This window comes from Schistocerca gregaria, unplaced genomic scaffold (assembly GCF_023897955.1).
Source record: "Schistocerca gregaria isolate iqSchGreg1 unplaced genomic scaffold, iqSchGreg1.2 ptg000178l, whole genome shotgun sequence".
In the NCBI taxonomy this organism is placed as follows: Eukaryota; Metazoa; Arthropoda; class Insecta; order Orthoptera; family Acrididae; genus Schistocerca; species Schistocerca gregaria.
The window spans coordinates 1,280,001-1,305,111 of record NW_026061728.1 but is presented as its reverse complement, the minus strand read 5'-3'; the positions used below and the strand labels follow the sequence as shown (position 1 = coordinate 1,305,111).

The 25,111-nt window shown below is 46.4% G+C and overlaps 6 non-coding genes across 6 annotated transcripts; all 6 read left to right on the top strand.

Moving 5' to 3' along the window:
- Positions 1-5,837: 5,837 nt before the first annotated feature.
- Trnar-ucg (transfer RNA arginine (anticodon UCG)) lies at positions 5,838-5,910 on the top strand. The gene has a single exon. It is a non-coding gene; the product is annotated as a tRNA-Arg (tRNA).
- A 6,005-nt stretch (positions 5,911-11,915) lies between these two features.
- Trnar-ucg (transfer RNA arginine (anticodon UCG)) lies at positions 11,916-11,988 on the top strand. Its single transcript has one exon. It is a non-coding gene; the product is annotated as a tRNA-Arg (tRNA).
- A 4,467-nt stretch (positions 11,989-16,455) lies between these two features.
- Positions 16,456-16,528, top strand: Trnar-ucg (transfer RNA arginine (anticodon UCG)). Its single transcript has one exon. It is a non-coding gene; the product is annotated as a tRNA-Arg (tRNA).
- A 2,956-nt stretch (positions 16,529-19,484) lies between these two features.
- Positions 19,485-19,557, top strand: Trnar-ucg (transfer RNA arginine (anticodon UCG)). Its single transcript has one exon. It is a non-coding gene; the product is annotated as a tRNA-Arg (tRNA).
- Positions 19,558-22,528: 2,971 nt separating this feature from the next.
- Positions 22,529-22,601, top strand: Trnar-ucg (transfer RNA arginine (anticodon UCG)). Its single transcript has one exon. It is a non-coding gene; the product is annotated as a tRNA-Arg (tRNA).
- A 1,434-nt stretch (positions 22,602-24,035) lies between these two features.
- On the top strand, positions 24,036-24,108 carry Trnar-ucg (transfer RNA arginine (anticodon UCG)). The gene has a single exon. It is a non-coding gene; the product is annotated as a tRNA-Arg (tRNA).
- The last annotated feature ends 1,003 nt before the right edge of the window (positions 24,109-25,111 follow it).

Here is a 25,111-nt window from a genome sequence, read left to right as displayed (position 1 = left end):
GGCAGAGTGCCGACACAGCGAGTTTTGACTATCACTTGCACATCTAAAACAACGTCGGAAAGTAACTCGTTCGGCTTTTGAGTCACATAAAGTATGTGCGTTAATTTTGACGCCACTAGCTCTGCATGTTGTCATGCAATTTCTTTACCTCTCAGAAATGATTATGACATAAAAGTGAAGTACGTGACGAGTGTGACGTTAGGAAAACATTAGGCATCATGGAGAGATTCTGTATGGGACCACCCAACCCAAACAAGTACTGTGTGACGTGCTACCCGGCAGGTATTCACCGAGGTAGCCGGCTAGCTCAGTCGGTAGAGCGTCAGACTCTTAATCCCAGTGTCGTGGGTTCGAGCCAGACGCTGGGCGGAACGGAATTTTGTTCCGCTGCAAGTGTAAATTACCGTTTTTCTGATTAACGAGATTTAGTGGACATAGCAACTTTAAGCTTTGCCTACGTCTCTGTCAGTCGCAAGGAAGCTGTATTTGAAGGTGAAGGTGATTTTGTAGACATGTGTGAAAGACATGTTCTGAAATGCAAGTGTTGTTGTTTGGAGAGCACATCGGTTACGTGTCAGATGTGTAGCCAAGCAGTAATGGGTCGTCATAGCTGCAAATATTAGCTGGTAATATGAAGTGTTGTCAGCTGAAGTCGGATGATGCAGACGACCGTAAGGACGAAGTACCCAAGAGTACCGCTAGGCCGCGCCTCTTTAGCTCAGCGGTAGAGCAGTGTTCTAATAAACCAGGAGTCGTAAGTTCCATCCTAACAGGAGAAAGATTAATTTTGGAAATCAGTTGCGCGTCGTGGCCGTATAGCAAACAGTACCTGTGATGACGAACAATTAGCGACAGGCGTTTTTTTAAGAATTACTTTCAGATGCGATTAAGGCGAATGGCGCAGATAAAGCATTTGCCAAAGAGGTACAGCATAAGGTGGGAAGAGGCAGTCTGAATTACATTTTATAGATGTATTTCTCACATATCTCAGAGCCTCTCGCGATATTCGTCGTCGTCGTCGTCGCCGTCGTCGCCGCCGCCGCCGCTTCTGCAGAAGTAGCAAATGGCAATCGTAGCAAATGCGGCGAGGGACGCCCTGCCTTCGATTCCGAATGCACAAAGTGTGTGGTCTTGTTTCTCAGTCTATATTTGGTCGGTCTCGTCAGAGGTTGAATGTAACGAATGGGTGGGAAAGAGCAAGGGGCAGCGGCTGTGTAGAACGAAAACACAAATCCTCAGGGGTGTGAGCGTTTCGAGATGAGTCGTATACATGTAAATGTTGGTCGTCAGTGACCGTGTGGCCTAATGGATAAGGCGTCGGACTTCGGATCTGAAGATTACAGGTTCGAATGCTGTCACGCTTGTGTTTTTCGAGTTCTGAAAAAGAAACATAACGTTTTAATGTAGCGATTGAGCAGTACGAAACCGTCTGAATGTTGCTGTTGACCATTTTTTGCTTGGAGATGCTCTTGAGCTTGAAACACACACAATAAGACCGGTGTTAACTAGCGAAATGGTCGGCAGAGTGCCGACACAGCGAGTTTTGACTATCACTTGCACATCTAAAACAACGTCGGAAAGTAACTCGTTCGGCTTTTGAGTCACATAAAGTATGTGTGTTAATTTTGACGCCACTAGCTCTGCATGTTGTCATGCAATTTCTGTACCTCTCAGAAATGATTATGACATAAAAGTGAAGTACGTGACGAGTGTGACGTTAGGAAAACATTAGGCATCATGGAGAGTTTCTGTATGAGACCACCCAACGCAAACGAGTACTGTGTTACGTGCTACCCGGCAGGTAATCACCGAGGGAGCCGGCTAGCTCAGTCGGTACAGCGTCAGACTCTTAATCCCAGGGTCGTGGGTTCGAGCCAGACGCTGGGCTTAACGGAATTTTGTTCCGCTGCAGGTGTAAATTACCGTTTTTCTGATTAACGAGATTTAATGGAAATAGCAACTTTAAACTTTGCCTACGTCTCTGTCAGTCGCAAGGAAACTGTATTTGAAGGTGAAGGTGATTTTGTAGACATGTGTGAAATACATGTTCTGAAATGCAAGTGTTGTTGTTTGGAGAGCACATCGGTTACGTGTCAGATGTGTAGCCAAGCAGTAATGGGTCGTCATAGCTGCAAATATTAGCTGGTAATATGAAGTGTTGTCAGCTGAAGTCGGATGATGCAGACGACCGTAAGGACGAAGTACCCAAGAGTACCGCTAGGCCGCGCCTCTTTAGCTCAGCGGTAGAGCAGTGTTCTAATAAACCAGGGGTCGTAAGTTCCATCCTAACAGGAGAAAGATTAATTTTGGAAGTCAGTTGCGCGTCGTGGCCGTATAGCAAACAGTACCTGTGATGACGAACAATTAGCGACAGGCGTTTTTTTAAGAATTACTTTCAGATGCGATTAAGGCGAATGGCGCAGATAAAGCATTTGCCAAAGCGGTACAGCATAAGGTGGGACGAGGCAGTCTGAATTACATTTTATAGATGTATTTCTCACATATCTCAGAGCCTCTCGCGATATTCGTCGTCGTCGTCGTCGCCGTCGTCGCCGCCGCCGCCGCTTCTGCAGAAGTAGCAAATGGCAATCGTAGCAAATGCGGCGAGGGACGCCCTGCCTTCGATTCCGAATGCACAAAGTGTGTGGTCTTGTTTCTCAGTCTATATTTGGTCGGTCTCGTCAGAGGTTGAATGTAACGAATGGGTGGGAAAGAGCAAGGGGCAGCGGCTGTGTAGAACGAAAACACAAATCCTCAGGGGTGTGAGCGTTTCGAGATGAGTCGTATACATGTAAATGTTGGTCGTCAGTGATCGTGTGGCCTAATGGATAAGGCGTCGGACTTCGGATCTGAAGATTACAGGTTCGAATGCTGTCACGCTTGTGTTTTTCCAGTTCTGAAAAAGAAACATAACGTTTTAATGTAGCAATTGAGCAGTACGAAACCGTCTGAATGTTGCTGTTGACCATTTTTTGCTTGGAGATGCTCTTGAGCTTGAAACACACACAACAAGACCGGTGTTAACTAGCGAAATGGTCGGCAGAGTGCCGACACAGCGAGTTTTGGCTATCACTTGCACATCTAAAACAACGTCGGAAAGTAACTCGTTCGGCTTTTGAGTCACATAAAGTATGTGTGTTAATTTTGACGCCACTAGCTCTGCATGTTGTCATGCAATTTCTGTACCTCTCAGAAATGATTATGACATAAAAGTGAAGTACGTGACGAGTGTGACGTTAGGAAAACATTAGGCATCATGGAGAGTTTCTGTATGGGACCACCCAACGCAAACGAGTACTGTGTTACGTGCTACCCGGCAGGTATTCACCGAGGTAGCCGGCTAGCTCAGTCGGTACAGCGTCAGACTCTTAATCCCAGGGTCGTGGGTTCGAGCCAGACGCTGGGCTTAACGGAATTTTGTTCCGCTGCAGGTGTAAATTACCGTTTTTCTGATTAACGAGATTTAATGGAAATAGCAACTTTAAACTTTGCCTACGTCTCTGTCAGTCGCAAGGAAACTGTATTTGAAGGTGAAGGTGATTTTGTAGACATGTGTGAAAGACATGTTCTGAAATGCAAGTGTTGTTGTTTGGACAGCACATCGGTTACGTGTCAGATGTGTAGCCAAGCAGTAATTTGTCGCCATAGCTGCAAATATTAGCCGGTAATATGAAGTGTTGTCAGCTGAAGTCGGATGATGCAGACGACCGTAAGGACGAAGTACCCAAGAGTACCGCTAGGCCGCGCCTCTTTAGCTCAGCGTTAGAGCAGTGCTCTAATAAACCAGGAGTCGTAAGTTCCATTCTAACAGGAGAAAGATGAATTTTGGAAATCAGTTGTGCGTCGTGGCCGTATAGCAAACAGTATCTGTGATGACGAACAATTACCGACAGGCGTTTTTTTTAAGAATTACTCTCAGATGTGATTAAGGCGAATGGCGCAGATAAAGCATTTACCAAAGCGGTACAGCATACGGTGGGACGAGGCAGTCTGAATTACATTTTATAGATGTATTTCTCACATATCTCAGAGCCTCTCGCGGTCGTCGTCGTCGTCGTCGTCGTCGTCGTCGTCGGCGCCGCTTCTGCAGAAGTAGCAAATTTCCAGCGTAGCAAATCCGGCGAGGGACGCCCTGCCTTCGATTCCGAATGCACAAAGTGTGTGGTCTTGTTTCTCAGTCTATATTTGGTCGGTCTCGTAAGAGGTTGAATGTACCGAGTGGGTGGGAAAGAGCAAGCGGCAGCGGCTGTGTAGAACGAAAACACAAATCCTCAGGGGTGTGAGCGTTTCGAGATGAGTCGTATACATGTTATAGTTGGTCGTCAGTGACCGTGTGGCCTAATGGATAAGGCGTCGGACTTCGGATCAGAAGATTACAGGTTCTAATGCTGTCATGCTCGTGTTTTTCCAGTTCTGAAAAAGAAACATACCGTTTTAATGTAGCAATTGAGCACTACGAAACCGTCTGAATGTTGCTGTTGACCATTTTTTGCTTGGAGATGCTCTTGAGCTTGAAACACACGCAACAAGACCGGTGTTAACTAGCGAAATGGTCGGCAGAGTGCCGACACCGCGAGTTTTGACTGGCACTTACACATCTGAAACAACGTCGGAAAGTAACTCGTTCGGCTTTTGAGTCACATAAAGTATGTGTGTTAATTTTGACGCAACTAGCTCTGCATGTTGTCATGCAATTTCCTTACCTCTCAGAAATGATTATGACATAAAAGTGAAGTACGTGACGAGTGTGACGTTAGGAAAACATTAGGCAGCATGGAGAGATTCTGTATGGGACCACCCAACCCAAACGAGTACTATGTGACATGCTACCCTGCAGGTATTCGCCGAGGTAGCCGGCTAGCGCAGTCGTTAGAGCGTCAGACTCTTAATCCCAGGGTCGTGGGTTCGAGCCACACGCTGGGAGGAACGGAATTTTGTTCCGCTGCAGATGTAAATTACCGTTTTTCTGATTACCGAGATGTAATGGAAAAAGCAACTTTAAACTTTGCCTATGTCTCTGTCAGTCACAAGAAAACTGTATTTGAAGGTGAAGGTGATTTTGTAGACATGTGTGAAAGACATGTTCTGAAATGCAAGTGTTGTTGTTTGGAGAGAACATTGGTTACGTGTCAGATGTGTAGCTAAGCAGTAATGGGTCGTCATAGCTGCAAATATTAGCCGGTAATATGAAGGGTTGTCAGCTGAAGTCGGATGATGCAGACGACTGTAAGGACGAAGTACCCAAGAGTACCGCTAGGCCGCGCCTCTTTAGCTCAGCGTTAGAGCAGTGCTCTAATAAACCAGGAGTCGTAAGTTCCATTCTAACAGGAGAAAGATGAATTTTGGAAATCAGTTGTGCGTCGTGGCCGTATAGCAAACAGTATCTGTGATGACGAACAATTAGCGACAGGCGTTTTTTTAAGAATTACTCTCAGATGTGATTAAGGCGAATGGCGCAGATAAAGCATTTACCAAAGCGGTAAGGCATACGGTGGGACGAGGCAGTCTGAATTACATTTTATAGATGTATTTCTCACATATCTCAGAGCCTCTCGCGTTCGTCGTCGTCGTCGTCGTCATCGGCGGCGCCGCTTCTGCAGAAGTAGCAAATTTCCAGCGTAGCAAATCCGGCGAGGGACGCCCTGCCTTCGATTCCGAATGCACAAAGTGTGTGGTCTTGTTTCTCAGTCTATATTTGGTCGGTCTCGTAAGAGGTTGAATGTACCGAGTGGGTGGGAAAGAGCAAGCGGCAGCGGCTGTGTAGAACGAAAACACAAATCCTCAGGGGTGTGAGCGTTTCGAGATGAGTCGTATACATGTTATAGTTGGTCGTCAGTGACCGTGTGGCCTAATGGATAAGGCGTCGGACTTCGGATCTGAAGATTACAGGTTCGAATGCTGTCACGGTCGTGTTTTTCCAGTTCTGAAAAAGAAACATACCGTTTTAATGTAGCAATTGAGCACTACGAAACCGTCTGAATGTTGCTGTTGACCATTTTTTGCTTGGAGATGCTCTTGAGCTTGAAACACACACAACAAGACCGGTGTTAACTAGTGAAATGGTCGGCAGAGTGCCGACACCGCGAGTTTTGACTGGCACTTACACATCTGAAACAACGTCGGAAAGTAACTCGTTCGGCTTTTGAGTCACATAAAGTATGTGTGTTAATTTTGACGCAACTAGCTCTGCATGTTGTCATGCAATTTCTTTACCTCTCAGAAATGATTATGACATAAAAGTGAAGTACGTGACGAGTGTGACGTTAGGAAAACATTAGGCAGCATGGAGAGATTCTGTATGGGACCACCCAACCCAAACGAGTACTGTGTGACGTGCTACCCAGCAGGTTTCGCAGAGGTAGCCGGCTAGCGCAGTCGGTAGAGCGTCAGACTCTTAATCCCAGGGTCGTGGGTTCGAGCCACACGCTGGGAGGAACGGAATTTTGTTCCGCTGCAGATGTAAATTACCGTTTTTCTGATTACCGAGATGTAATCTAAAAAGCAACTTTAAACTTTGCCTATGTCTCTGTCAGTCACAAGAAAACTGTATTTGAAGGTGAAAGTGAATTTGTAGACATGTGTGAAAGACATGTTCTGAAATGCAAGTGTTGTTGTTTGGAGAGAACATTGGTTACGTGTCAGATGTGTAGCTAAGCAGTAATGGGTCGTCATAGCTGCAAATATTAGCCGGTAATATGAAGTGTTGTCAGCTGAAGTCGGATGATGCAGACGGCCGTAAGGACGAAGTACCCAAGAGTACCGCTAGGCCGCGCCTCTTTAGCTCAGCGGTAGAGCAGTGTTCTAATAAACCAGGAGTCGTAAGTTCCATCCTAACAGGAGAAAGATGAATTTTGGAAATCAGTTGTGCGTCGTGGCCGTATAGCAAACAGTATCTGTGATGACGAACAATTACCGACAGGCGTTTTTTTAAGAATTACTCTCAGATGTGATTAAGGCGAATGGCGCAGATAAAGCATTTACCAAAGCGGTACAGCATACGGTGGGACGAGGCAGTCTGAATTACATTTTATAGATGTATTTCTCACATATCTCAGAGCCTCTCGCGGTCGTCGTCGTCGTCGTCGTCGTCGACGGCGCCGCCGCCGCCGCTTCTGCAGAAGTAGCAAATGGCCAGCGTAGCAAATCCGGCGAGGGACGCCCTGCCTTCGATTCCGAATGCACAAAGTGTGTGGTCTTGTTTCTCAGTCTATATTTGGTCGGTCTCGTAAGAGGTTGAATGTACCGAGTGGGTGGGAAAGAGCAAGCGGCAGCGGCTGTGTAGAACGAAAACACAAATCCTCAGGGGTGTGAGCGTTTCGAGATGAGTCGTATACATGTTATAGTTGGTCGTCAGTGACCGTGTGGCCTAATGGATAAGGCGTCGGACTTCGGATCTGAAGATTACAGGTTCGAATGCTGTCACGCTCGTGTTTTTCCAGTTCTGAAAAAGAAACATACCGTTTTAATGTAGCAATTGAGCACTACGAAACCGTCTGAATGTTGCTGTTGACCATTTTTTTGCTTGGAGATGCTCTTGAGCTTGAAACACACACAACAAGACCGGTGTTAACTAGCGAAATGGTCGGCAGAGTGCCGACACGGCGAGTTTTGACTGGCACTTACACATCTGAAACAATGTCGGAAAGTAACTCGTTCGGCTTTTGAGTCACATAAAGTATGTGTGTTAATTTTGACGCAACTAGCTCTGCATGTTGTCATGCAATTTCCTTACCTCTCAGAAATGATTATGACATAAAAGTGAAGTACGTGACGAGTGTGACGTTAGGAAAACATTAGGCAGCATGGAGAGATTCTGTATGGGACCACCCAACCCAAACGAGTACTGTGTGACGTGCTACCCGGCAGGTATTCGCCGAGGTAGCCGGCTAGCGCAGTCGTTAGAGCGTCAGACTCTTAATCCCAGGGTCGTGGGTTCGAGCCACACGCTGGGAGGAACGGAATTTTGTTCCGCTGCAGATGTAAATTACCGTTTTTCTGATTACCGAGATGTAATGGAAAAAGCAACTTTAAACTTTGCCTATGTCTCTGTCAGTCACAAGAAAACTGTATTTGAAGGTGAAGGTGATTTTGTAGACATGTGTGAAAGACATGTTCTGAAATGCAAGTGTTGTTGTTTGGAGAGAACATTGGTTACGTGTCAGATGTGTAGCTAAGCAGTAATGGGTCGTCATAGCTGCAAATATTAGCCGGTAATATGAAGTGTTGTCAGCTGAAGTCGGATGATGCAGACGACCGTAAGGACGAAGTACCCAAGAGTACCGCTAGGCCGCGCCTCTTTAGCTCAGCGGTAGAGCAGTGTTCTAATAAACCAGGAGTCGTAAGTTCCATCCTAACAGGAGAAAGATGAATTTTGGAAATCAGTTGTGCGTCGTGGCCGTATAGCAAACAGTATCTGTGATGACGAACAATTACCGACAGGCGTTTTTTTAAGAATTACTCTCAGATGTGATTAAGGCGAATGGCGCAGATAAAGCATTTACCAAAGCGGTACAGCATACGGTGGGACGAGGCAGTCTGAATTACATTTTATAGATGTATTTCTCACATATCTCAGAGCCTCTCGCGGTCGTCGTCGTCGTCGTCGTCGTCGTCGTCGTCGTCGTCGTCGACGGCGCCGCCGCCGCCGCTTCTGCAGAAGTAGCAAATGGCCAGCGTAGCAAATACGGCGAGGGACGCCCTGCCTTCGATTCCGAATGCACAAAGTGTGTGGTCTTGTTTCTCAGTCTATATTTGGTCGGTCTCGTAAGAGGTTGAATGTACCGAGTGGGTGGGAAAGAGCAAGCGGCAGCGGCTGTGTAGAACGAAAACACAAATCCTCACGGGTGTGAGCGTTTCGAGATGAGTCGTATACATGTTATAGTTGGTCGTCAGTGACCGTGTGGCCTAATGGATAAGGCGTCGGACTTCGGATCTGAAGATTACAGGTTCGAATGCTGTCACGCTCGTGTTTTTCCAGTTCTGAAAAAGAAACATACCGTTTTAATGTAGCAATTGAGCACTACGAAACCGTCTGAATGTTGCTGTTGACCATTTTTTTGCTTGGAGATGCTCTTGAGCTTGAAACACACACAACAAGACCGGTGTTAACTAGCGAAATGGTCGGCAGAGTGCCGACACGGCGAGTTTTGACTGGCACTTACACATCTGAAACAATGTCGGAAAGTAACTCGTTCGGCTTTTGAGTCACATAAAGTATGTGTGTTAATTTTGACGCAACTAGCTCTGCATGTTGTCATGCAATTTCCTTACCTCTCAGAAATGATTATGACATAAAAGTGAAGTACGTGACGAGTGTGACGTTAGGAAAACATTAGGCAGCATGGAGAGATTCTGTATGGGACCACCCAACCCAAACGAGTACTGTGTGACGTGCTACCCGGCAGGTATTCGCCGAGGTAGCCGGTTAGCGCAGTCGTTAGAGCGTCAGACTCTTAATCCCAGGGTCGTGGGTTCGAGCCACACGCTGGGAGGAACGGAATTTTGTTCCGCTGCAGATGTAAATTACCGTTTTTCTGATTACCGAGATGTAATGGAAAAAGCAACTTTAAACTTTGCCTATGTCTCTGTCAGTCACAAGAAAACTGTATTTGAAGGTGAAGGTGATTTTGTAGACATGTGTGAAAGACATGTTCTGAAATGCAAGTGTTGTTGTTTGGAGAGAACATTGGTTACGTGTCAGATGTGTAGCTAAGCAGTAATGGGTCGTCATAGCTGCAAATATTAGCCGGTAATATGAAGTGTTGTCAGCTGAAGTCGGATGATGCAGACGACCGTAAGGACGAAGTACCCAAGAGTACCGCTAGGCCGCGCCTCTTTAGCTCAGCGGTAGAGCAGTGTTCTAATAAACCAGGAGTCGTAAGTTCCATCCTAACAAGAGAAAGATGAATTTTGGAAATCAGTTGCGCGTCGTGGCCGTATAGCAAACAGTATCTGTGATGACGAACAATTAGCGACAGGCGTTTTTTTAAGAATTACTCTCAGATGTGATTAAGGCGAATGGCGCAGATAAAGCATTTACCAAAGCGGTACAGCATACGGTGGGACGAGGCAGTCTGAATTACATTTTACAGATGTATTTCTCACATATCTCAGAGCCTCTCGCGTTCGTCGTCGTCGTCGTCGTCATCGGCGGCGCCGCTTCTGCAGAAGTAGCAAATTTCCAGCGTAGCAAATCCGGCGAGGGACGCCCTGCCTTCGATTCCGAATGCACAAAGTGTGTGGTCTTGTTTCTCAGTCTATATTTGGTCGGTCTCGTAAGAGGTTGAATGTACCGAGTGGGTGGGAAAGAGCAAGCGGCAGCGGCTGTGTAGAACGAAAACACAAATCCTCACGGGTGTGAGCGTTTCGAGATGAGTCGTATACACGTTATAGTTGGTCGTCAGTGACCGTGTGGCCTAATGGATAAGGCGTCGGACTTCGGATCTGAAGATTACAGGTTCGAATGCTGTCACGCTCGTGTTTTTCCAGTTCTGAAAAAGAAACATACCGTTTTAATGTAGCAATTGAGCACTACGAAACCGTCTGAATGTTGCTGTTGACCATTTTTTTGCTTGGAGATGCTCTTGAGCTTGAAACACACACAACAAGACCGGTGTTAACTAGCGAAATGGTCGGCAGAGTGCCGACACCGCGAGTTTTGACTGGCACTTACACATCTGAAACAATGTCGGAAAGTAACTCGTTCGGCTTTTGAGTCACATAAAGTATGTGTGTTAATTTTGACGCAACTAGCTCTGCATGTTGTCATGCAATTTCCTTACCTCTCAGAAATGATTATGACATAAAAGTGAAGTACGTGACGAGTGTGACGTTAGGAAAACATTAGGCAGCATGGAGAGATTCTGTATGGGACCACCCAACCCAAACGAGTACTGTGTGACGTGCTACCCGGCAGGTATTCGCCGAGGTAGCCGGCTAGCGCAGTCGTTAGAGCGTCAGACTCTTAATCCCAGGGTCGTGGGTTCGAGCCACACACTGGGAGGAACGGAATTTTGTTCCGCTGCAGATGTAAATTACCGTTTTTCTGATTACCGAGATGTAATGGAAAAAGCAACTTTAAACTTTGCCTATGTCTCTGTCAGTCACAAGAAAACTGTATTTGAAGGTGAAGGTGATTTTGTAGACATGTGTGAAAGACATGTTCTGAAATGCAAGTGTTGTTGTTTGGAGAGAACATTGGTTACGTGTCAGATGTGTAGCTAAGCAGTAATGGGTCGTCATAGCTGCAAATATTAGCCGGTAATATGAAGTGTTGTCAGCTGAAGTCGGATGATGCAGACGACCGTAAGGACGAAGTACCCAAGAGTACCGCTAGGCCGCGCCTCTTTAGCTCAGCGTTAGAGCAGTGCTCTAATAAACCAGGAGTCGTAAGTTCCATTCTAACAGGAGAAAGATGAATTTTGGAAATCAGTTGTGCGTCGTGGCCGTATAGCAAACAGTATCTGTGATGACGAACAATTAGCGACAGGCGTTTTTTTAAGAATTACTCTCAGATGTGATTAAGGCGAATGGCGCAGATAAAGCATTTACCAAAGCGGTACAGCATACGGTGGGACGAGGCAGTCTGAATTACATTTTATAGATGTATTTCTCACATATCTCAGAGCCTCTCGCGTTCGTCGTCGTCGTCGTCGTCATCGGCGGCGCCGCTTCTGCAGAAGTAGCAAATTTCCAGCGTAGCAAATCCGGCGAGGGACGCCCTGCCTTCGATTCCGAATGCACAAAGTGTGTGGTCTTGTTTCTCAGTCTATATTTGGTCGGTCTCGTAAGAGGTTGAATGTACCGAGTGGGTGGGAAAGAGCAAGCGGCAGCGGCTGTGTAGAACGAAAACACAAATCCTCAGGGGTGTGAGCGTTTCGAGATGAGTCGTATACATGTTATAGTTGGTCGTCAGTGACCGTGTGGCCTAATGGATAAGGCGTCGGACTTCGGATCTGAAGATTACAGGTTCGAATGCTGTCACGGTCGTGTTTTTCCAGTTCTGAAAAAGAAACATACCGTTTTAATGTAGCAATTGAGCACTACGAAACCGTCTGAATGTTGCTGTTGACCATTTTTTGCTTGGAGATGCTCTTGAGCTTGAAACACACACAACAAGACCGGTGTTAACTAGTGAAATGGTCGGCAGAGTGCCGACACCGCGAGTTTTGACTGGCACTTACACATCTGAAACAACGTCGGAAAGTAACTCGTTCGGCTTTTGAGTCACATAAAGTATGTGTGTTAATTTTGACGCAACTAGCTCTGCATGTTGTCATGCAATTTCTTTACCTCTCAGAAATGATTATGACATAAAAGTGAAGTACGTGACGAGTGTGACGTTAGGAAAACATTAGGCAGCATGGAGAGATTCTGTATGGGACCACCCAACCCAAACGAGTACTGTGTGACGTGCTACCCAGCAGGTTTCGCAGAGGTAGCCGGCTAGCGCAGTCGGTAGAGCGTCAGACTCTTAATCCCAGGGTCGTGGGTTCGAGCCACACGCTGGGAGGAACGGAATTTTGTTCCGCTGCAGATGTAAATTACCGTTTTTCTGATTACCGAGATGTAATCTAAAAAGCAACTTTAAACTTTGCCTATGTCTCTGTCAGTCACAAGAAAACTGTATTTGAAGGTGAAAGTGAATTTGTAGACATGTGTGAAAGACATGTTCTGAAATGCAAGTGTTGTTGTTTGGAGAGAACATTGGTTACGTGTCAGATGTGTAGCTAAGCAGTAATGGGTCGTCATAGCTGCAAATATTAGCCGGTAATATGAAGTGTTGTCAGCTGAAGTCGGATGATGCAGACGGCCGTAAGGACGAAGTACCCAAGAGTACCGCTAGGCCGCGCCTCTTTAGCTCAGCGGTAGAGCAGTGTTCTAATAAACCAGGAGTCGTAAGTTCCATCCTAACAGGAGAAAGATGAATTTTGGAAATCAGTTGTGCGTCGTGGCCGTATAGCAAACAGTATCTGTGATGACGAACAATTAGCGACAGGCGTTTTTTTAAGAATTACTCTCAGATGTGATTAAGGCGAATGGCGCAGATAAAGCATTTACCAAAGCGGTACAGCATACGGTGGGACGAGGCAGTCTGAATTACATTTTATAGATGTATTTCTCACATATCTCAGAGCCTCTCGCGGTCGTCGTCGTCGTCGTCGTCGTCGACGGCGCCGCCGCCGCCGCTTCTGCAGAAGTAGCAAATGGCCAGCGTAGCAAATCCGGCGAGGGACGCCCTGCCTTCGATTCCGAATGCACAAAGTGTGTGGTCTTGTTTCTCAGTCTATATTTGGTCGGTCTCGTAAGAGGTTGAATGTACCGAGTGGGTGGGAAAGAGCAAGCGGCAGCGGCTGTGTAGAACGAAAACACAAATCCTCACGGGTGTGAGCGTTTCGAGATGAGTCGTATACATGTTATAGTTGGTCGTCAGTGACCGTGTGGCCTAATGGATAAGGCGTCGGACTTCGGATCTGAAGATTACAGGTTCGAATGCTGTCACGCTCGTGTTTTTCCAGTTCTGAAAAAGAAACATACCGTTTTAATGTAGCAATTGAGCACTACGAAACCGTCTGAATGTTGCTGTTGACCATTTTTTTGCTTGGAGATGCTCTTGAGCTTGAAACACACACAACAAGACCGGTGTTAACTAGCGAAATGGTCGGCAGAGTGCCGACACCGCGAGTTTTGACTGGCACTTACACATCTGAAACAATGTCGGAAAGTAACTCGTTCGGCTTTTGAGTCACATAAAGTATGTGTGTTAATTTTGACGCAACTAGCTCTGCATGTTGTCATGCAATTTCCTTACCTCTCAGAAATGATTATGACATAAAAGTGAAGTACGTGACGAGTGTGACGTTAGGAAAACATTAGGCAGCATGGAGAGATTCTGTATGGGACCACCCAACCCAAACGAGTACTGTGTGACGTGCTACCCGGCAGGTATTCGCCGAGGTAGCCGGCTAGCGCAGTCGTTAGAGCGTCAGACTCTTAATCCCAGGGTCGTGGGTTCGAGCCACACGCTGGGAGGAACGGAATTTTGTTCCGCTGCAGATGTAAATTACCGTTTTTCTGATTACCGAGATGTAATGGAAAAAGCAACTTTAAACTTTGCCTATGTCTCTGTCAGTCACAAGAAAACTGTATTTGAAGGTGAAGGTGATTTTGTAGACATGTGTGAAAGACATGTTCTGAAATGCAAGTGTTGTTGTTTGGAGAGAACATTGGTTACGTGTCAGATGTGTAGCTAAGCAGTAATGGGTCGTCATAGCTGCAAATATTAGCCGGTAATATGAAGTGTTGTCAGCTGAAGTCGGATGATGCAGACGACCGTAAGGACGAAGTACCCAAGAGTACCGCTAGGCCGCGCCTCTTTAGCTCAGCGGTAGAGCAGTGTTCTAATAAACCAGGAGTCGTAAGTTCCATCCTAACAGGAGAAAGATGAATTTTGGAAATCAGTTGCGCGTCGTGGCCGTATAGCAAACAGTATCTGTGATGACGAACAATTAGCGACAGGCGTTTTTTTAAGAATTACTCTCAGATGTGATTAAGGCGAATGGCGCAGATAAAGCATTTACCAAAGCGGTACAGCATACGGTGGGACGAGGCAGTCTGAATTACATTTTACAGATGTATTTCTCACATATCTCAGAGCCTCTCGCGTTCGTCGTCGTCGTCGTCGTCATCGGCGGCGCCGCTTCTGCAGAAGTAGCAAATTTCCAGCGTAGCAAATCCGGCGAGGGACGCCCTGCCTTCGATTCCGAATGCACAAAGTGTGTGGTCTTGTTTCTCAGTCTATATTTGGTCGGTCTCGTAAGAGGTTGAATGTACCGAGTGGGTGGGAAAGAGCAAGCGGCAGCGGCTGTGTAGAACGAAAACACAAATCCTCACGGGTGTGAGCGTTTCGAGATGAGTCGTATACACGTTATAGTTGGTCGTCAGTGACCGTGTGGCCTAATGGATAAGGCGTCGGACTTCGGATCTGAAGATTACAGGTTCGAATGCTGTCACGCTCGTGTTTTTCCAGTTCTGAAAAAGAAACATACCGTTTTAATGTAGCAATTGAGCACTACGAAACCGTCTGAATGTTGCTGTTGACCATTTTTTTGCTTGGAGATGCTCTTGAGCTTGAAACACACACAACAAGACCGGTGTTAACTAGCGAAATGGTCGGCAGAGTGCCGACACCGCGAGTTTTGACTGGCACTTACACATCTGAAACAATGTCGGAAAGTAACTCGTTCGGCTTTTGAGTCACATAAAGTATGTGTGTTAATTTTGACGCAACTAGCTCTGCATGTTGTCATGCAATTTCCTTACCTCTCAGAAATGATTATGACATAAAAGTGAAGTACGTGACGAGTGTGACGTTAGGAAAACATTAGGCAGCATGGAGAGATTCTGTATGGGACCACCCAACCCAAACGAGTACTGTGTGACGTGCTACCCGGCAGGTATTCGCCGAGGTAGCCGGCTAGCGCAGTCGTTAGAGCGTCAGACTCTTAATCCCAGGGTCGTGGGTTCGAGCCACACACTGGGAGGAACGGAATTTTGTTCCGCTGCAGATGTAAATTACCGTTTTTCTGATTACCGAGATGTAATGGAAAAAGCAACTTTAAACTTTGCCTATGTCTCTGTCAGTCACAAGAAAACTGTATTTGAAGGTGAAGGTGATTTTGTAGACATGTGTGAAAGACATGTTCTGAAATGCAAGTGTTGTTGTTTGGAGAGAACATTGGTTACGTGTCAGATGTGTAGCTAAGCAGTAATGGGTCGTCATAGCTGCAAATATTAGCCGGTAATATGAAGTGTTGTCAGCTGAAGTCGGATGATGCAGACGACCGTAAGGACGAAGTACCCAAGAGTACCGCTAGGCCGCGCCTCTTTAGCTCAGCGTTAGAGCAGTGCTCTAATAAACCAGGAGTCGTAAGTTCCATTCTAACAGGAGAAAGATGAATTTTGGAAATCAGTTGTGCGTCGTGGCCGTATAGCAAACAGTATCTGTGATGACGAACAATTAGCGACAGGCGTTTTTTTAAGAATTACTCTCAGATGTGATTAAGGCGAATGGCGCAGATAAAGCATTTACCAAAGCGGTACAGCATACGGTGGGACGAGGCAGTCTGAATTACATTTTATAGATGTATTTCTCACATATCTCAGAGCCTCTCGCGTTCGTCGTCGTCGTCGTCGTCATCGGCGGCGCCGCTTCTGCAGAAGTAGCAAATTTCCAGCGTAGCAAATCCGGCGAGGGACGCCCTGCCTTCGATTCCGAATGCACAAAGTGTGTGGTCTTGTTTCTCAGTCTATATTTGGTCGGTCTCGTAAGAGGTTGAATGTACCGAGTGGGTGGGAAAGAGCAAGCGGCAGCGGCTGTGTAGAACGAAAACACAAATCCTCAGGGGTGTGAGCGTTTCGAGATGAGTCGTATACATGTTATAGTTGGTCGTCAGTGACCGTGTGGCCTAATGGATAAGGCGTCGGACTTCGGATCTGAAGATTACAGGTTCGAATGCTGTCACGGTCGTGTTTTTCCAGTTCTGAAAAAGAAACATACCGTTTTAATGTAGCAATTGAGCACTACGAAACCGTCTGAATGTTGCTGTTGACCATTTTTTGCTTGGAGATGCTCTTGAGCTTGAAACACACACAACAAGACCGGTGTTAACTAGTGAAATGGTCGGCAGAGTGCCGACACCGCGAGTTTTGACTGGCACTTACACATCTGAAACAACGTCGGAAAGTAACTCGTTCGGCTTTTGAGTCACATAAAGTATGTGTGTTAATTTTGACGCAACTAGCTCTGCATGTTGTCATGCAATTTCTTTACCTCTCAGAAATGATTATGACATAAAAGTGAAGTACGTGACGAGTGTGACGTTAGGAAAACATTAGGCAGCATGGAGAGATTCTGTATGGGACCACCCAACCCAAACGAGTACTGTGTGACGTGCTACCCAGCAGGTTTCGCAGAGGTAGCCGGCTAGCGCAGTCGGTAGAGCGTCAGACTCTTAATCCCAGGGTCGTGGGTTCGAGCCACACGCTGGGAGGAACGGAATTTTGTTCCGCTGCAGATGTAAATTACCGTTTTTCTGATTACCGAGATGTAATCTAAAAAGCAACTTTAAACTTTGCCTATGTCTCTGTCAGTCACAAGAAAACTGTATTTGAAGGTGAAAGTGAATTTGTAGACATGTGTGAAAGACATGTTCTGAAATGCAAGTGTTGTTGTTTGGAGAGAACATTGGTTACGTGTCAGATGTGTAGCTAAGCAGTAATGGGTCGTCATAGCTGCAAATATTAGCCGGTAATATGAAGTGTTGTCAGCTGAAGTCGGATGATGCAGACGGCCGTAAGGACGAAGTACCCAAGAGTACCGCTAGGCCGCGCCTCTTTAGCTCAGCGGTAGAGCAGTGTTCTAATAAACCAGGAGTCGTAAGTTCCATCCTAACAGGAGAAAGATGAATTTTGGAAATCAGTTGTGCGTCGTGGCCGTATAGCAAACAGTATCTGTGATGACGAACAATTAGCGACAGGCGTTTTTTTAAGAATTACTCTCAGATGTGATTAAGGCGAATGGCGCAGATAAAGCATTTACCAAAGCGGTACAGCATACGGTGGGACGAGGCAGTCTGAATTACATTTTATAGATGTATTTCTCACATATCTCAGAGCCTCTCGCGGTCGTCGTCGTCGTCGTCGTCGTCGACGGCGCCGCCGCCGCCGCTTCTGCAGAAGTAGCAAATGGCCAGCGTAGCAAATCCGGCGAGGGACGCCCTGCCTTCGATTCCGAATGCACAAAGTGTGTGGTCTTGTTTCTCAGTCTATATTTGGTCGGTCTCGTAAGAGGTTGAATGTACCGAGTGGGTGGGAAAGAGCAAGCGGCAGCGGCTGTGTAGAACGAAAACACAAATCCTCACGGGTGTGAGCGTTTCGAGATGAGTCGTATACATGTTATAGTTGGTCGTCAGTGACCGTGTGGCCTAATGGATAAGGCGTCGGACTTCGGATCTGAAGATTACAGGTTCGAATGCTGTCACGCTCGTGTTTTTCCAGTTCTGAAAAAGAAACATACCGTTTTAATGTAGCAATTGAGCACTACGAAACCGTCTGAATGTTGCTGTTGACCATTTTTTTGCTTGGAGATGCTCTTGAGCTTGAAACACACACAACAAGACCGGTGTTAACTAGCGAAATGGTCGGCAGAGTGCCGACACCGCGAGTTTTGACTGGCACTTACACATCTGAAACAATGTCGGAAAGTAACTCGTTCGGCTTTTGAGTCACATAAAGTATGTGTGTTAATTTTGACGCAACTAGCTCTGCATGTTGTCATGCAATTTCCTTACCTCTCAGAAATGATTATGACATAAAAGTGAAGTACGTGACGAGTGTGACGTTAGGAAAACATTAGGCAGCATGGAGAGATTCTGTATGGGACCACCCAACCCAAACGAGTACTGTGTGACGTGCTACCCGGCAGGTATTCGCCGAGGTAGCCGGCTAGCGCAGTCGTTAGAGCGTCAGACTCTTAATCCCAGGGTCGTGGGTTCGAGCCACACGCTGGGAGGAACGGAATTTTGTTCCGCTGCAGATGTAAATTACCGTTTTTCTGATTACCGAGATGTAATGGAAAAAGCAACTTTAAACTTTGCCTATGTCTCTGTCAGTCACAAGAAAACTGTATTTGAAGGTGAAGGTGATTTTGTAGACATGTGTGAAAGACATGTTCTGAAATGCAAGTGTTGTTGTTTGGAGAGAACATTGGTTACGTGTCAGATGTGTAGCTAAGCAGTAATGGGTCGTCATAGCTGCAAATATTAGCCGGTAATATGAAGTGTTGTCAGCTGAAGTCGGATGATGCAGACGACCGTAAGGACGAAGTACCCAAGAGTACCGCTAGGCCGCGCCTCTTTAGCTCAGCGGTAGAGCAGTGTTCTAATAAACCAGGAGTCGTAAGTTCCATCCTAACAGGAGAAAGATGAATTTTGGAAATCAGTTGCGCGTCGTGGCCGTATAGCAAACAGTATCTGTGATGACGAACAATTAGCGACAGGCGTTTTTTTAAGAATTACTCTCAGATGTGATTAAGGCGAATGGCGCAGATAAAGCATTTACCAAAGCGGTACAGCATACGGTGGGACGAGGCAGTCTGAATTACATTTTACAGATGTATTTCTCACATATCTCAGAGCCTCTCGCGTTCGTCGTCGTCGTCGTCGTCATCGGCGGCGCCGCTTCTGCAGAAGTAGCAAATTTCCAGCGTAGCAAATCCGGCGAGGGACGCCCTGCCTTCGATTCCGAATGCACAAAGTGTGTGGTCTTGTTTCTCAGTCTATATTTGGTCGGTCTCGTAAGAGGTTGAATGTACCGAGTGGGTGGGAAAGAGCAAGCGGCAGCGGCTGTGTAGAACGAAAACACAAATCCTCAGGGGTGTGAGCGTTTCGAGATGAGTCGTATACATGTTATAGTTGGTCGTCAGTGACCGTGTGGCCTAATGGATAAGGCGTCGGACTTCGGATCTGAAGATTACAGGTTCGAATGCTGTCACGGTCGTGTTTTTCCAGTTCTGAAAAAGAAACATACCGTTTTAATGTAGCAATTGAGCACTACGAAACCGTCTGAATGTTGCTGTTGACCATTTTTTGCTTGGAGATGCTCTTGAGCTTGAAACACACACAACAAGACCGGTGTTAACTAGTGAAATGGTCGGCAGAGTGCCGACACCGCGAGTTTTGACTGGCACTTACACATCTGAAACAACGTCGGAAAGTAACTCGTTCGGCTTTTGAGTCACATAAAGTATGTGTGTTAATTTTGACGCAACTAGCTCTGCATGTTGTCATGCAATTTCTTTACCTCTCAGAAATGATTATGACATAAAAGTGAAGTACGTGACGAGTGTGACGTTAGGAAAACATTAGGCAGCATGGAGAGATTCTGTATGGGACCACCCAACCCAAACGAGTACTGTGTGACGTGCTACCCAGCAGGTTTCGCAGAGGTAGCCGGCTAGCGCAGTCGGTAGAGCGTCAGACTCTTAATCCCAGGGTCGTGGGTTCGAGCCACACGCTGGGAGGAACGGAATTTTGTTCCGCTGCAGATGTAAATTACCGTTTTTCTGATTACCGAGATGTAATCTAAAAAGCAACTTTAAACTTTGCCTATGTCTCTGTCAGTCACAAGAAAACTGTATTTGAAGGTGAAAGTGAATTTGTAGACATGTGTGAAAGACATGTTCTGAAATGCAAGTGTTGTTGTTTGGAGAGAACATTGGTTACGTGTCAGATGTGTAGCTAAGCAGTAATGGGTCGTCATAGCTGCAAATATTAGCCGGTAATATGAAGTGTTGTCAGCTGAAGTCGGATGATGCAGACGGCCGTAAGGACGAAGTACCCAAGAGTACCGCTAGGCCGCGCCTCTTTAGCTCAGCGGTAGAGCAGTGTTCTAATAAACCAGGAGTCGTAAGTTCCATCCTAACAGGAGAAAGATGAATTTTGGAAATCAGTTGTGCGTCGTGGCCGTATAGCAAACAGTATCTGTGATGACGAACAATTAGCGACAGGCGTTTTTTTAAGAATTACTCTCAGATGTGATTAAGGCGAATGGCGCAGATAAAGCATTTACCAAAGCGGTACAGCATACGGTGGGACGAGGCAGTCTGAATTACATTTTATAGATGTATTTCTCACATATCTCAGAGCCTCTCGCGGTCGTCGTCGTCGTCGTCGTCGTCGACGGCGCCGCCGCCGCCGCTTCTGCAGAAGTAGCAAATGGCCAGCGTAGCAAATCCGGCGAGGGACGCCCTGCCTTCGATTCCGAATGCACAAAGTGTGTGGTCTTGTTTCTCAGTCTATATTTGGTCGGTCTCGTAAGAGGTTGAATGTACCGAGTGGGTGGGAAAGAGCAAGAGGCAGCGGCTGTGTAGAACGAAAACACAAATCCTCACGGGTGTGAGCGTTTCGAGATGAGTCGTATACATGTTATAGTTGGTCGTCAGTGACCGTGTGGCCTAATGGATAAGGCGTCGGACTTCGGATCTGAAGATTACAGGTTCGAATGCTGTCACGCTCGTGTTTTTCCAGTTCTGAAAAAGAAACATACCGTTTTAATGTAGCAATTGAGCACTACGAAACCGTCTGAATGTTGCTGTTGACCATTTTTTTGCTTGGAGATGCTCTTGAGCTTGAAACACACACAACAAGACCGGTGTTAACTAGCGAAATGGTCGGCAGAGTGCCGACACCGCGAGTTTTGACTGGCACTTACACATCTGAAACAATGTCGGAAAGTAACTCGTTCGGCTTTTGAGTCACATAAAGTATGTGTGTTAATTTTGACGCAACTAGCTCTGCATGTTGTCATGCAATTTCCTTACCTCTCAGAAATGATTATGACATAAAAGTGAAGTACGTGACGAGTGTGACGTTAGGAAAACATTAGGCAGCATGGAGAGATTCTGTATGGGACCACCCAACCCAAACGAGTACTGTGTGACGTGCTACCCGGCAGGTATTCGCCGAGGTAGCCGGCTAGCGCAGTCGTTAGAGCGTCAGACTCTTAATCCCAGGGTCGTGGGTTCGAGCCACACGCTGGGAGGAACGGAATTTTGTTCCGCTGCAGATGTAAATTACCGTTTTTCTGATTACCGAGATGTAATGGAAAAAGCAACTTTAAACTTTGCCTATGTCTCTGTCAGTCACAAGAAAACTGTATTTGAAGGTGAAGGTGATTTTGTAGACATGTGTGAAAGACATGTTCTGAAATGCAAGTGTTGTTGTTTGGAGAGAACATTGGTTACGTGTCAGATGTGTAGCTAAGCAGTAATGGGTCGTCATAGCTGCAAATATTAGCCGGTAATATGAAGTGTTGTCAGCTGAAGTCGGATGATGCAGACGACCGTAAGGACGAAGTACCCAAGAGTACCGCTAGGCCGCGCCTCTTTAGCTCAGCGGTAGAGCAGTGTTCTAACAAACCAGGAGTCGTAAGTTCCATCCTAACAGGAGAAAGATGAATTTTGGAAATCAGTTGCGCGTCGTGGCCGTATAGCAAACAGTATCTGTGATGACGAACAATTAGCGACAGGCGTTTTTTTAAGAATTACTCTCAGATGTGATTAAGGCGAATGGCGCAGATAAAGCATTTACCAAAGCGGTACAGCATACGGTGGGACGAGGCAGTCTGAATTACATTTTACAGATGTATTTCTCACATATCTCAGAGCCTCTCGCGGTCGTCGTCGTCGTCGTCGTCGTCGTCGTCGTCGACGCGGCCGCCGCCGCTTCTGCAGAAGTAGCAAATGGCCAGCGTAGCAAATCCGGCGAGGGACGCCCTGCCTTCGATTCCGAATGCACAAAGTGTGTGGTCTTGTTTCTCAGTCTATATTTGGTCGGTCTCGTAAGAGGTTGAATGTACCGAGTGGGTGGGAAAGAGCAAGCGGCAGCGGCTGTGTAGAACGAAAACACAAATCCTCAGAGGTGTGAGCGTTTCGAGATGAGTCGTATACATGTTATAGTCGGTCGTCAGTGACCGTGTGGCCTAATGGATAAGGCGTCGGACTTCGGATCTGAAGATTACAGGTTCGAATGCTGTCATGGTCGTGTTTTTCCAGTTCTGAAAAAGAAACATACCGTTTTAATGTAGCAATTGAGCACTACGAAACCGTCTGAATGTTGCTGTTGACCATTTTTTTGCTTGGAGATGCTGTTGAGCTTGAAACACACACAACAAGACCGGTGTTAACTAGTGAAATGGTCGGCAGAGTGCCGACACGGCGAGTTTTGACTGGCACTTACACATCTGAAACAACGTCGGAAAGTAACTCGTTCGGCTTTTGAGTCACATAAAGTATGTGTGTTAATTTTGACGCAACTAGCTCTGCATGTTGTCATGCAATTTCCTTACCTCTCAGAAATGATTATGACATAAAAGTGAAGTACGTGACGAGTGTGACGTTAGGAAAACATTAGGCAGCATGGAGAGATTCTGTATGGGACCACCCAACCCAAACGAGTACTGTGTGGCGTGCTACCCGGCAGGTATTCGCCGAGGTAGCCGGCTAGCGCAGTCGGTAGAGCGTCAGACTCTTAATCCCAGGGTCGTGGGTTCGAGCCACACGCTGGGAGGAACGGAATTTTGTTCCGCTGCAGATGTAAATTACCGTTTTTCTGATTACCGAGATGTAATGGAAAAAGCAACATTAAACTTTGCCTATGTCTCTGTCAGTCACAAGAAAACTGTATTTGAAGGTGAAAGAGATTTTGTAGACATGTGTGAAAGACATGTTCTGAAATGCAAGTGTTGTTGTTTGGAGAGAACATTGGTTACGTGTCAGATGTGTAGCTAAGCAGTAATGGGTCGTCATAGCTGCAAATATTAGCCGGTAATATGAAGTGTTGTCAGCTGAAGTCGGATGATGCAGACGGCCGTAAGGACGAAGTACCCAAGAGTACCGCTAGGCCGCGCCTCTTTAGCTCAGCGGTAGAGCAGTGTTCTAATAAACCAGGAGTCGTAAGTTCCATCCAAACAGGAGAAAGATGAATTTTGGAAATCAGTTGTGCGTCGTGGCCGTATAGCAAACAGTATCTGTGATGACGAACAATTAGCGACAGGCGTTTTTTTAAGAATTACTCTCAGATGTGATTAAGGCGAATGGCGCAGATAAAGCATTTACCAAAGCGGTACAGCATACGGTGGGACGAGGCAGTCTGAATTACATTTTAAAGATGTATTTCTCACATATCTCAGAGCCTCTCGCGGGCGTCGTCGTCGTCGGCGCCGCCGCCGCCGCTTCTGCAGAAGTAGCAAATGGCCAGCGTAGCAAATCCGGCGAGGGCGCCCTGCCTTCGATTCCGAATGCACAAAGTGTGCGGTCTTGTTTCTCAGTCTATATTTGGTCGGTCTCGTAAGAGGTTGAATGTACCGAGTGGGTGGGAAAGAGCAAGCGGCAGCGGCTGTGTAGAACGAAAACACAAATCCTCAGGGGTGTGAGCGTTTCGAGATGAGTCGTATACATGTTATAGTTGGTCGTCAGTGACCGTGTGGCCTAATGGATAAGGCGTCGGACTTCGGATCTGAAGATTACAGGTTCGAATGCTGTCATGGTCGTGTTTTTCCAGTTCTGAAAAAGAAACATACCGTTTTAATGTAGCAATTGAGCACTACGAAACCGTCTGAATGTTGCTGTTGACCATTTTTTTGCTTGGAGATGCTCTTGAGCTTGAAACACACACAACAAGACCGGTGTTAACTAGCGAAATGGTCGGCAGAGTGCCGACACAGCTATTTTTGACTGGCACTTACACATCTGAAACAACGTCGGAAAGTAACTCGTTCGGCTTTTGAGTCACATAAAGTATGTGTGTTAATTTTGACGCAACTAGCTCTGCATGTTGTCATGCAATTTCCTTACCTCTCAGAAATGATTATGACATAAAAGTGAAGTACGTGACGAGTGTGACGTTAGGAAAACATTAGGCAGCATGGAGAGATTCTGTATGGGACCACCCAACCCAAACGAGTACTGTGTGACGTGCTACCCGGCAGGTATTCGCCGAAGTAGCCGGCTAGCGCAGTCGTTAGAGCGTCAGACTCTTAATCCCAGGGTCGTGGGTTCGAGCCACACGCTGGGAGGAACGGAATTTTGTTCCGCTGCAGATGTAAATTACCGTTTTTCTGATTACCGAGATGTAATGGAAAAAGCAACTTTAAACTTTGCCTATGTCTCTGTCAGTCACAAGAAAACTGTATTTGAAGGTGAAGGTGATTTTGTAGACATGTGTGAAAGACATGTTCTGAAATGCAAGTGTTGTTGTTTGGAAAGAACATTGGTTACGTGTCAGATGTGTAGCTAAGCAGTAATGGGTCGTCATAGCTGCAAATATTAGCCGGTAATATGAAGTGTTGTCAGCTGAAGTCGGATGATGCAGACGACCGTAAGGACGAAGTACCCAAGAGTACTGCTAGGCCGCGCCTCTTTAGCTCAGCGGTAGAGCAGTGTTCTAATAAACCAGGAGTCGTAAGTTCCATCCTAACAGGAGAAAGATGAATTTTGGAAATCAGTTGCGCGTCGTGGCCGTATAGCAAACAGTATCTGTGATGACGAACAATT